Source organism: Lycium barbarum, chromosome 3 (genome assembly GCF_019175385.1).
Source record: "Lycium barbarum isolate Lr01 chromosome 3, ASM1917538v2, whole genome shotgun sequence".
Lineage (NCBI taxonomy): Eukaryota > Viridiplantae > Streptophyta > Magnoliopsida > Solanales > Solanaceae > Lycium > Lycium barbarum.
Window position 1 is genome coordinate 65,701,451 of NC_083339.1, and position 10,823 is coordinate 65,712,273.

General features: G+C 34.1%; 1 long non-coding RNA gene across 1 annotated transcript; it reads left to right on the top strand.

Moving 5' to 3' along the window:
- Positions 1-7,704: 7,704 nt before the first annotated feature.
- LOC132633908 (uncharacterized) lies at positions 7,705-9,833 on the top strand. The gene is made up of 2 exons (XR_009579925.1): positions 7,705-8,268; positions 9,326-9,833. It is a non-coding gene; the product is annotated as an uncharacterized LOC132633908 (long non-coding RNA).
- Positions 9,834-10,823: the final 990 nt, after the last annotated feature.

The window sequence follows — 10,823 nt, forward strand, 5'->3', positions numbered from 1 at the left end:
CAAATCCATTCTCAATCACCTCTTAAAATAACCCTAAGTCACTATTTTGTCTTTCATCAACTTGCCCCTTTCACAACTACCCCCTATTTACTTAGAATTACTAAAACTCTTGATACTCAACTTAAATACAAAGGTAGAAATCATTTACATACCTCGAGGGGTCAAGAATCCAAAGAATCACTTCAACTTCAACTCCATAAACTCCATAACTTGAAGCAACCTTTCTTCTTCACCATCTCGGGTTTACGGGGTCCGGGTCTTGTCAAATCTTCACTAATATGATGGAAAATATTCGAAGAGAATATTTTAGGGTTTTCTGATTTTTGGAAAAAGGAAAATATGAAATGAAGTCGTGACCCACATATTTATACTTGGAAGTCGAAAAGGCTACAGCGGTCCGGTTCGACGAGCGGGTCGACGGGCCGTCGATGTGTCTACGGTCCGTCGACTTGCCCGTCGACTTGTGCCTGTAGATGCATGGCTGCGGAATCCCATCGACGCCGCACGTCAACGGTCCGTCGAACATGTCGATGACCCGTCGACGGTGACTTGTGTCCTGCAGGTTTTCTGGTTCAGTTTCGATCGCGTCGACTTGATTCGCTCAACTTCTAACTCTGTAAATTACCCGGAACGCATACTGGTACTCTTTTACATGGGGTAAGGCACTTCCTATCTCCAAACTCGGGCCTCTATTCCAAGGGCATACCCGACTAGGAAATCATAGGTTCTACTACTACGAAGACGAGGGGTGTAACAACTACATTGTTAGATTACATTTTGGGGTACACCGTCTCCGCAAGAATCAATGAATGTTCAACGACTTTGGCCCTCTGTCTAAGAAGGCTATACCCAACAATAAGTGTGTAAGTAAATAAAGAGATGTCGCCATTAGAATTCAACTATATAAAGGATGTACCTGAGAGTAGTATGACTAGCTTCCAAAAGGTTATTGCAGCATTTGTCACAAAAATGTACTTGAAGAGGAAAAATAGTGTAAGACTACTTGATTTGGTGGGCTGCTTGTGTATTAATCTTGCCTATGGATTTTCTTAGTAAAAACTGTGGAAGATTTTATTAGTATCTGTGGATTTTCAATAATCATTCGGTTCCTGGCTGATTTGAATGCGCGCTCATCAAAAGGTTCGAATCCAAGACCTTTGGTTAAAAGTCAAAAAATCATATTCACCACCACACTCCTTGGCAATGGTATAACATACAATTAAAATAATTAAAAGGTAGCTGGTGATGCACATCAAGGTGAAAATATTAATCTTGTGAGAACATTGAGCGAGATCACTTCACCGAAACGCTGAAGAGACTTATATTCAATGAATTCGTACAAGTACCGAAGATGAATTACATGATGCTAATATTTCTCTTAACGTGGAAGAATGATTATTGATATGATAAATAAATAGTACTCCCTCTGTCTCAAAATATTTGTTGTTTTATTAACCCAAGATAAAATTAAGTAACTTTTTCTCATTTGACTCTTGTATTAATTACATCAATGAGCTGATTTTGTGAGTTCACATTCCGACATTTAAGATGTTTCATCATTAATGGAGTAAATATTTATTGAGGAAAGAATATGATGAAATATGTTAAGAGGGTAAAATAGTCAAAATACTACCCCCATTAATGTTTTCTTAATGAACGGGGCGTGTAAATGAAAAATGCGATAAACATTTTGAGACGGAGGGAGTACTAACATTTATTAGTGTAGGCGGCGAAACCGAAGATTTTGTGGACAAAATAGATGTGTTTCACATGTACATAAAAAGCTAACGATGCTTGAATGTTTTAAGTAAGAAGACAATTATACTGAACGGGTAAATATTTGTGATTTAGTTGATTTTCTAAATTAATTTATATGCATATGGTTGTACCATAAAATTAACAATTACTATACATATTTCGTGTACAATAATACAGGAAAAACAATGATTAATTATTTCATGGAAGATCAATCAATATTGAGAAGACAATTATATCAACAAATGTTACTTTTGAAAAGTCTATAAAAGACAAAGCTGATCAAACGTCATTCACTATAAATTTGCAGTTCTTATGACATGTGACAATGCCAGATCATCTAATTTTTGTTGAAATCCTCTTAGTATCTTTACTTTTACCATAAGCTTAATGAGGTCATTCAAGCGGGCAAATCACCTAGTATATATGTAAATAAAGTTTATAGTTTTATAAATAAATCAAAACTCTTTTTGGCTTTCAAATATACAACTGCAGAAGAAAGCTTGAAAGAAACTGCAGACACACACCTTATGTGTGCAATAAGTTCATTTATTTACTCTGTTAACTTTCAGAGCCTAGCTTAAGTATAAACTAGAAAATTACCCATGCCAATGATAAATTTGTTAAAAATGCAGTTGATTGACCAGTTATTCAGGCATGCCAATCACTATGGAATTACTCCTGCACAGTGTTTTAAAAGGCGGGGGCGTAAGGCGGGGCGTTTTACATACGCCTCGAAGAGGCGTAAGCCTCGAGGCACGGGGCGTAAGCCCCATGGGTATTTAATTTTTAGTATTTCTTAAAATAACATAATTACAATAAATATTTTTAAATAGGTAAAATTACATAAAAAATAAAAGAAAACTGTATATATATATATATATATATATATATATATATATATATATATATATATATATATATATATATATATATATGTGTGTGTGTGTGTGTGTGTGTGTGTGCGCGCGCGCGCGCGCCCGTTGATCCTCACAAAAAAATGATCAAAGCAATTCATTATACACCGCTTATAACTTGTAATTATATATAGCATAATTTTACAAGTATAAACAATACAATGAAATAAAAGCTATTATGAAATGCAAATCAATTCTAACATTTTAACTTTCAAACACGGAAAAAAACATAGTTTCTTAAAACACTATTACTATCATACTATTCATTTTATCTCCCTATAAGCAAATAATCAATAAAATTTATCAATATTACAATTAAAACATAACTTCTTCATGAACAAAAAATAAAATTATATGATAATTCTGATACATAGGACTTATGACCAATGACAAGTGAAAATGTACAAGTCCGCTATGTGTTTTTTTTTTTTTAAAATTAAGTGATATTTACCCTCACGACGTTCTCAAATAGTAAATATCCAATACTACGACTTGTTATATGAGTTACACCCAATCTTCTATTTCTATAGATGAAAAACTATTAAGTATCATTATTTTGTTAAACAATTATGAGGGTGAATGATTTTAATTAAGAAATTTAAAATATAATTTGTGTAAGAGCTGTTAGGCGAGCCCTGGGCGTTAGGCGTGTTTAGGGCGTACGGTTGGGCGCTTAGGGCGTAAGCCTCATAGGAACTAAGCCCCGCACGTTAGCCCCAGGGCGTTTTGCCACTGCCCTGCCCCGAGGCGAGCCCCGAGGCGAGTCCTAACACTGCCTTTTAAAACAATGCTCCTGCATAAGTGACATTATTTTTGCAGAGGCCATCATTTTGCATTCTAGTCTTACATTGATTTGGATATTAACCAACTCAATTAATCAAGTGTGCTTTCACTCACTCTTATTGGACTTATAAGGCTCCATTGCTTCACCCCATAATAACACACTAAAAAAATCATAAAAAGAAAGAAATAAAAACCAAATATATAACAAAATAATTTTAAAAAAACACAAGAAAAAGATATATATATATATATTCTTCTACCCCCACACTTAAATTGTGTCATATCTTTATGACACATAGTCTAAAAGCAAGAGGGGCAAAGAATCTCCCTTAAATCTTTTTTTTCCCGAGAACTTGTGAACTCCACCCCTAATTGTAAATCAATTTTTCTTTTTCGCTCCTTGTGATTCCTTTTGAAGTTAATTTGGCTAAGAACATCACAAATATTTTTCTTTTTTTCAAATTCTGCTTTTTCTTGAACTTATCTTGAGCGGGCAAATAATTGTGCATGATAATTCTTAACTCCATCTTGCATTTTTTTGGAGAATCGTTCCATGCATTTTCTTGAAAATCCTCAATTACAAAATCCACAAAGTCATAATAATCTAAAGAAATTGAAGAAAAATGATCAAAAAGATATTCATTATTTCACTTATGATTATGCTCTCTTCATTCTCAATTTCTTTCAATCTATCCAATTTATGTTGATAAGAAAAAATGGGTATGTACTCATTACCTGCTGATAATTCAAACTCAACCAAACCTTTATTGTAAGTCATGTCTACTGGATTTGAACCTTCTTCTTGAGTGATAATATTTTTCTCATAAGACTCGTCTTTTTGAGTTGATTCATTCTCACATAATGTTGTTTCATTTATTTGTTCCCCAACAAAATTTAAAGAGTTTACAATACCTACTAAGTGATTTATTTGCATTTTTAAGTTCATCATTGCTATTTGATCTTGTGCGTGTTTTTCTTCTATCTTTTTAATATAATTATACATAGTCTCTTCAAAGCTTTTATTATCCTCTTGTGGTGCTTGACTCATGTTGCTTTGATTCCACACAGAATTTGGGTATTGATTATATTCCGGATCGTAATTATACCCATAAAAATCATTACACCTGTAAGAACTAGAAACATCATGAGATTGTTCATAAAATGAATAAAAAAATATAGGCTTACCTGATTGGCATTCATGACTAAAGTGACTTCCACCATAATTTTTACAAATAACAGAACTTTGGTTGATTAATTCCTCAATGGTTTTTATTCTCCTTTGGTTGATTATCTTTTCCATATCTTTTAACTTTTCAGAAAAACCGTATGAGAATGCGTTACCTGTTTGACATTCAAAGCTTTGGTGGTTGCCTCCACAAAAATCACATATTTGACTATATTCATCAAAGAGTACCTCGGGATCCTCATCATATTCCCAAGTAACTGGCTGGCAATTCAGCGTCTCATGATTTTCACCACAAAGATTACAAGTGGTGATCTTTTGACAATAATTTTTTGTCAAGTACTTGATAAGGCTTTCACTTGGTTGGTTGAAATTCATCTTTAAAGTGCATGGCATGAGTTCAAATTCAATTTTCTTTTTCCAAATCTTAATCTGTAAGAGTTGTTAAGTTTTTTAAAAAAACGGTCGAAGATATTTTAATATATAATAATAATTATATAATAATAATAATAATAATAATAATAATAATAATAATAATAATAATAATAATAATAAAAATTTCAGATTTTGTTCCCCAACACTTGTCAGGTGCTAGAAAATAAAATATGTGAAGAAAAAACAACTCGAAGTAGTAATATGACAATTAATCTGAAGTAGATGCTTACAAATCCCCGGCAACAGCGCCAATTTAGTGGTGCTATTAATATATTGTCGTTATGTGGAGTAGTTGAATAAGAAATAAGCAATCATTCTTTAAACAAGGTCTTTGTTTCACTATCAATCGATTAACTACACTAATCGAAAGAGGTGTTTTTAATTGGTTACTTTTACGTGATTTGTTTGTATTAGAAATAAGTGATCATATCATTAAACAGAGAAATAATAATAAACTTTTGATTTTATTATAATTATTTTATCTTGCCAATTCAAAGTATCCCAACATCTATCTTTTATTAGAAAAAATCCAAAAATATTTCTCACTTTGTTATTTTAATTTTAAGACTTTTAAACAACTCTCCTTTCATCAATTTGATTCTTTCAAATATTAACAAAGATAATACAAATCTGTGCATAGGTGGTTCCAATCTCTGTGGGATGATATCTTAAACTTTACTATAATTTGACAGAGTACGAGTAGAAAAACCTATACACGTTGCACTCGTCACTCGTGTTTACCGAAGTTTGGGAAAAGCCACTATAGGAGGTAGGTCATGATTTTTCCTCCCTTGAGCAAGGAGTGTTTCCACACTAAATACTCGTGTTGATTTCATTATTCGTGCTTTACACTCTTGCATTGTTACACAAAGGACATGGTTTCTTGAGTGCTTAGGTCGTAACCCGATTAAGATTTGATATCAAAGCTATAAGTTTCAACAAAGGATAGCACCTAAAGATGGTTGCACCGTACATGAAGGCCAATCAACAATAAGACTAGCATGCTTCAACGGGAAATATTATGGCTGGTGGAAAGCAAGAATTGAAGACTTAATACTGGTGAAGATCCTGAACTATGGGAAATCATCATGAATAGTTCTATAATTTCGATGGCCGCAGACGAGAAGGAAAAGGAGACTACTCCCAAAGAGAGAAAAAATTATTTGGTTAAAGTCCTTCAGGCCATCCAAAAGAATGTTTAGGCAAAGAAGATGTTTATTTGTGGCATTAGACCAGATGAATATAGCAAAATCTCCTCTTACAAAACTGCAAAAGAAGTATGGGACATCTTACAAACCACACACGAAGGAACAATTCATGTCAAGAAATCAAAGATTCCACTATTAAATGAGGTTCACCCAATTTGTGTTTGTAGTTATATTATGTTTGCTACTAACAATTTTCTCTCAGACCTTGCAATATACAAAACCGAATTACACCAGAAAATACACAACGTGGAACTCTTCTTAGTCAGTGAACTGGGGAAAATTGTAGAAGAGGGGCTCAAACTCTTCGGGCTAGAGTCGAGGATCTACCTTGCACCACATTCAAACTACACCCCTGTAAGAAGGCTTGTAGGTTACTCATGCAAAGGTCACTTGACCATTCTTCAAGTTTTGCATCCGGTATAATTTCCGAGTTTATGCAGGAGCACTTTCACTCATTATTTCAAATCTAGGTGACGACATACTCGAGGTAAATGAAATTATGCCTGTGTGAAGACCTAGTTATGAGTGTGAAGCATGCCACATTCATAACTAAGAAGTTGGAAGCCTCTCATCCATACTTAGATTCAATTGTCACCTATGTCAAACCAAAGGCTACTTCCACATAAGGAAATATCCCTTTTTACCAATCAAGTCGAACTACATACAGCCTGATTCCCGATACCGGGGATATGTAGGCGAACTCAATACCAAAGCTCGGCCATAATCCAAACTCCCCCCAATTTATTTCTAGACTCCTCAGTCTCTCAATATTCCTCAAATTCATGTCATTTATAAAAGAGATGAATTGATGGTCGGACAAAATCGAGTTTGTCAAAGTTCCTTGCCCAGTGTTGCCTTTGTCATCCCTGGACAACGAAGGGGCAGTTGTTGATACCCAATTTTGGCCCTCCAAATTTTAAATTAACTAGTAAAGCTTCTTGAATTTTCAAATAGAGTGAAATACTATTCAAAAAAATAAAAAAAAATATTTTCTTAACTAGTTTTGGCGTTATTTTCCATTTCATTTGGCAAAATATCCTAAAATATCTTACCTATAATTTTAAAGTATTAATTAGGTTCAAAATAAGTGTTTAAGTTAATACATGTTATAAATTTTCAAATTAAAGTCACTTACGATCTAATTACTCTAATTAGCCCGTATCTGCAAAAACATAGGCATTTTACCTTGTTAAAGTCAAGAAACTTAATTAATTAATTGAATACAATTCATCTCAATTGGTTTGATTTTAAAGAATGACTTAATTCCAAAATGTTTATTTTCAATTGATTTGGTTAAGAGAATGGTTAAATGAAACATTTGGGTCACGATCACTATTTTGGACCCAACCAACCAGCCCATAATCCTCTATATCCGGCCCAATTTGTTTTAATCCCCAAAACCCCTTTTTCCAATCAATTTCAACAAACCCAGCTAAAACAACAGCAAAACCAAACGAACCCAGTAGACTCCTAATCCCTAGCGAATCGAACCCACGCTGAAGCGATCTCCCACGTGATTTCCAACGGTAACTACCAGTTCCGGCTAAATTCTTAATGGTTTTCACTCCTCGTAGCTTTGCTTCTCCATTTAGGGAAATAGTTTTATTGTTTTTGGCTTTTTTTTTTTTTTTCCGAAAGCAAACGGTAACCTCTGTTTTCCTTTTTTTCTTTTTCAATTTTCGGGTGCAAGACCATTAATAGTCTTTGTCTTCACTAAGATTTCAAATTTTCTCCAAAAATTGAGTTGAAATCCATATTTTGGGTCCGTCCCACATTGACCCAAGTTCTCAAAACCCAACTGTTTGGGGTTTTATTTATAAAACCCCATATCCAACTTCCAGACCACGTTTTGATACCCTAAAATCTCTAATTTATCAATTACACAACTTCTAAGTTGAAAGTTCAATATTTTATTTTTAGTTCTCTAAGTTCGGTGGTGAAATAGATTCGCAACTCGCCGCCGCTCCCGTTCGCTGACCCACAACAGGTAATACTGTATTAATTTTAGCATTTCTTTTTTTTTCCCTTGTTTTGATTAGTTTTGTATAGGATATGTTAGTATAATATTGTGTTTCCTCTGTTTTTTGTTTTCTGCTCATTTAAGTTCAACATGATTTAGTTGATTTGATTCTGCAAACGCATTAGTCTTACCTTGTTTTGGTATGTGAATTGCGAAGTACGAACCTTTTACGGCTTTTAATAACCTTCATCTGTTCACAGTGGCTTAGTTTTAGAGGATCAACTAGAAGTACGGGTTGTTAAATAACATGATGATTTATTATCTAGAGACGGATTGGCTTTTGCTTTAGCACGAAAATTTGTTCTTCTTTATAAGAGCATGATCACAAGCTTACTTACCTTTATTGTAGGGATATCATTTGGGGCTACCTGTGTTTTCAAGTGTAAATTCAACTAGTTTAAAGATGAGCTTGTGCTAGATTGTGAATATTTCACTGACCTGTTTTGACAAAAACACACCAGTATCTAAAAAATGGATTTTCTTTAAAAAAAAAAACCAGTGGTAATTGTCCCTTAAAGTCTGTTTTAGGCTATGAGTTTTCTGTTTTGTTTGATCAATGTTTAACCAGCTAATGTTCCATGAAAGCATGTTAAGTCTAAATGGATAGCTATTTTCTTAGTTTTCCTTTTGATTATTAAAGTTTGTTTTCTTTTTGACTTTGCTAATGTGTTATTCTTTATGGAAACTGAATCTGAGATAAATGGTCACGCAATGGAAAAAGTTGAGTATTAAATTAGATTTGGACCTTAATTGATAGATCACTCTTGAGTTAGCAAAATATGGTACTGGTTTATACTTAAATGTGTTTTAAACAAAGTGGCTCTACTCTCCTTTAGTTTCAGTTTTAGCTAATCACCATTTGATAAAGTGTTGAGCCAATCTGCCCTACTTATTTGTATCAGATTAAGTGTTAGCTTCTGATAAGTTGGTATTTTACCAACTTATTTCTTCTTTAATCTTAGAATGTTGTTATGTTTTGATTGAGAAAATAGTGCATTTAATATCGTTTACTTCCATTTTATAGGTTTATATAATTGAGAAGAGCTTTGGAAGAAACCAAGTGAAAAAAATGTCAAAAAGAGGCCAAACTGAAGAGATGACAAAAAAACTATACAGTTTTGCAAAAACTATGCAAAACTGTCCAGTTTTGCAAAAACGGCCCAGTTTTACAAATTCTAAAATCTGAAAATATGGAGGCTGTTTTTTGTCATATTTTGATGGGGAAAATTGTTGAACTATAAAAGCAAGACTTGGGCAAAATATCTATCATCTTTGGCCACATTTCAAGCTTGGAAGCTAGGGTTCATCATCAACCACACCATTGGAAGAGAAGATTGAAGTGCTTCAATGAGAAAACTCTCAACCTTTTATTCAATTCCTTATTAGATTGCATATTTAAGTGTGTTGTATTTTATTCACTGACTTGAATCTTGTTTATGAGAATATTCATTATCAAGTTTTGGATGAAACTCTAGTTATTCCTATGTATTGAATGTTGTTTATCTCTAATGAAGTGGGTCATTGTTTCTTTAGTTTATCTTGTTCTTGAATGTTTCTTAATGGATTACCTACCCCTAGGACTCACCCATTTACTTCAATTTGAGCTTGGAAGAGGAAAATTGAGGTTGAGAAAGATTAATCAACAAGGATTTGGGGCTTTAAACCCATCTAATAAGTTCAACTAGGATTAGGATAGGTACTTGAGGTTAAATTGATTGTGCCTAATATCACACTCTAAGGCTTGGAAAAGCATAGAGTGAAATTCATTGATTTGGTTGGAAGACTGTCAATGAGATTTTACGAAATCAGCTCATTACCTACCAGTCAGAACTACATACGCAACTGAAGATTATACAAAGCTTTATGTCAAGGAGATAGTGCGACTCCATGGTGTTCTAGTATCTATTGTTTCCGATAGAGGGACATAGTTTACAGCCAATTTATGGAAATATTTTTAAGAAAGTTTGGGGACTCAGGTGAGCCTTAGTACAGCATTTCATCCGCATACTGATGGCCAAGTTGAGCGTACCATCCAGACTCTCGAGGATATGCTACGAGCGTGTGTGTTTGATTTTAGAGGTATTTGGGATGATCACTTACCACTTATTGAGTTTGCATATAACAACAGTTATCATTCCAGCATCCAAATGACTCCGTACGAGGCTTTATATAGACGCAAGTGCAGATCGCCAATTGGGTGGTTCGAAGTGGGAGAAACCAAACTAATAGGGCCAGACTTGATCCAGCAAGCCATAGAAATGGTCAAGGTTATACAAGATCGATTATTAACAGCTCAGAGTCGTACGAAATCCTATGCAGATAATCATCGACGTGACTTAGAGTTCCAAGTTAAGAACTGGGTATTCTTGAAGGTGTCGCCTATAAAGGGCGTCATGAGGTTTGGCAAGAAGGGCAAGTTTATCCCTCGGTATATTAGGCCTTATGAGATTGTTCGCAAGGCAGGCCAGGTGGCCTATGAATTAGATCTACCTTCGAATTTGGAGTCAGTTCATCCGGTTTTC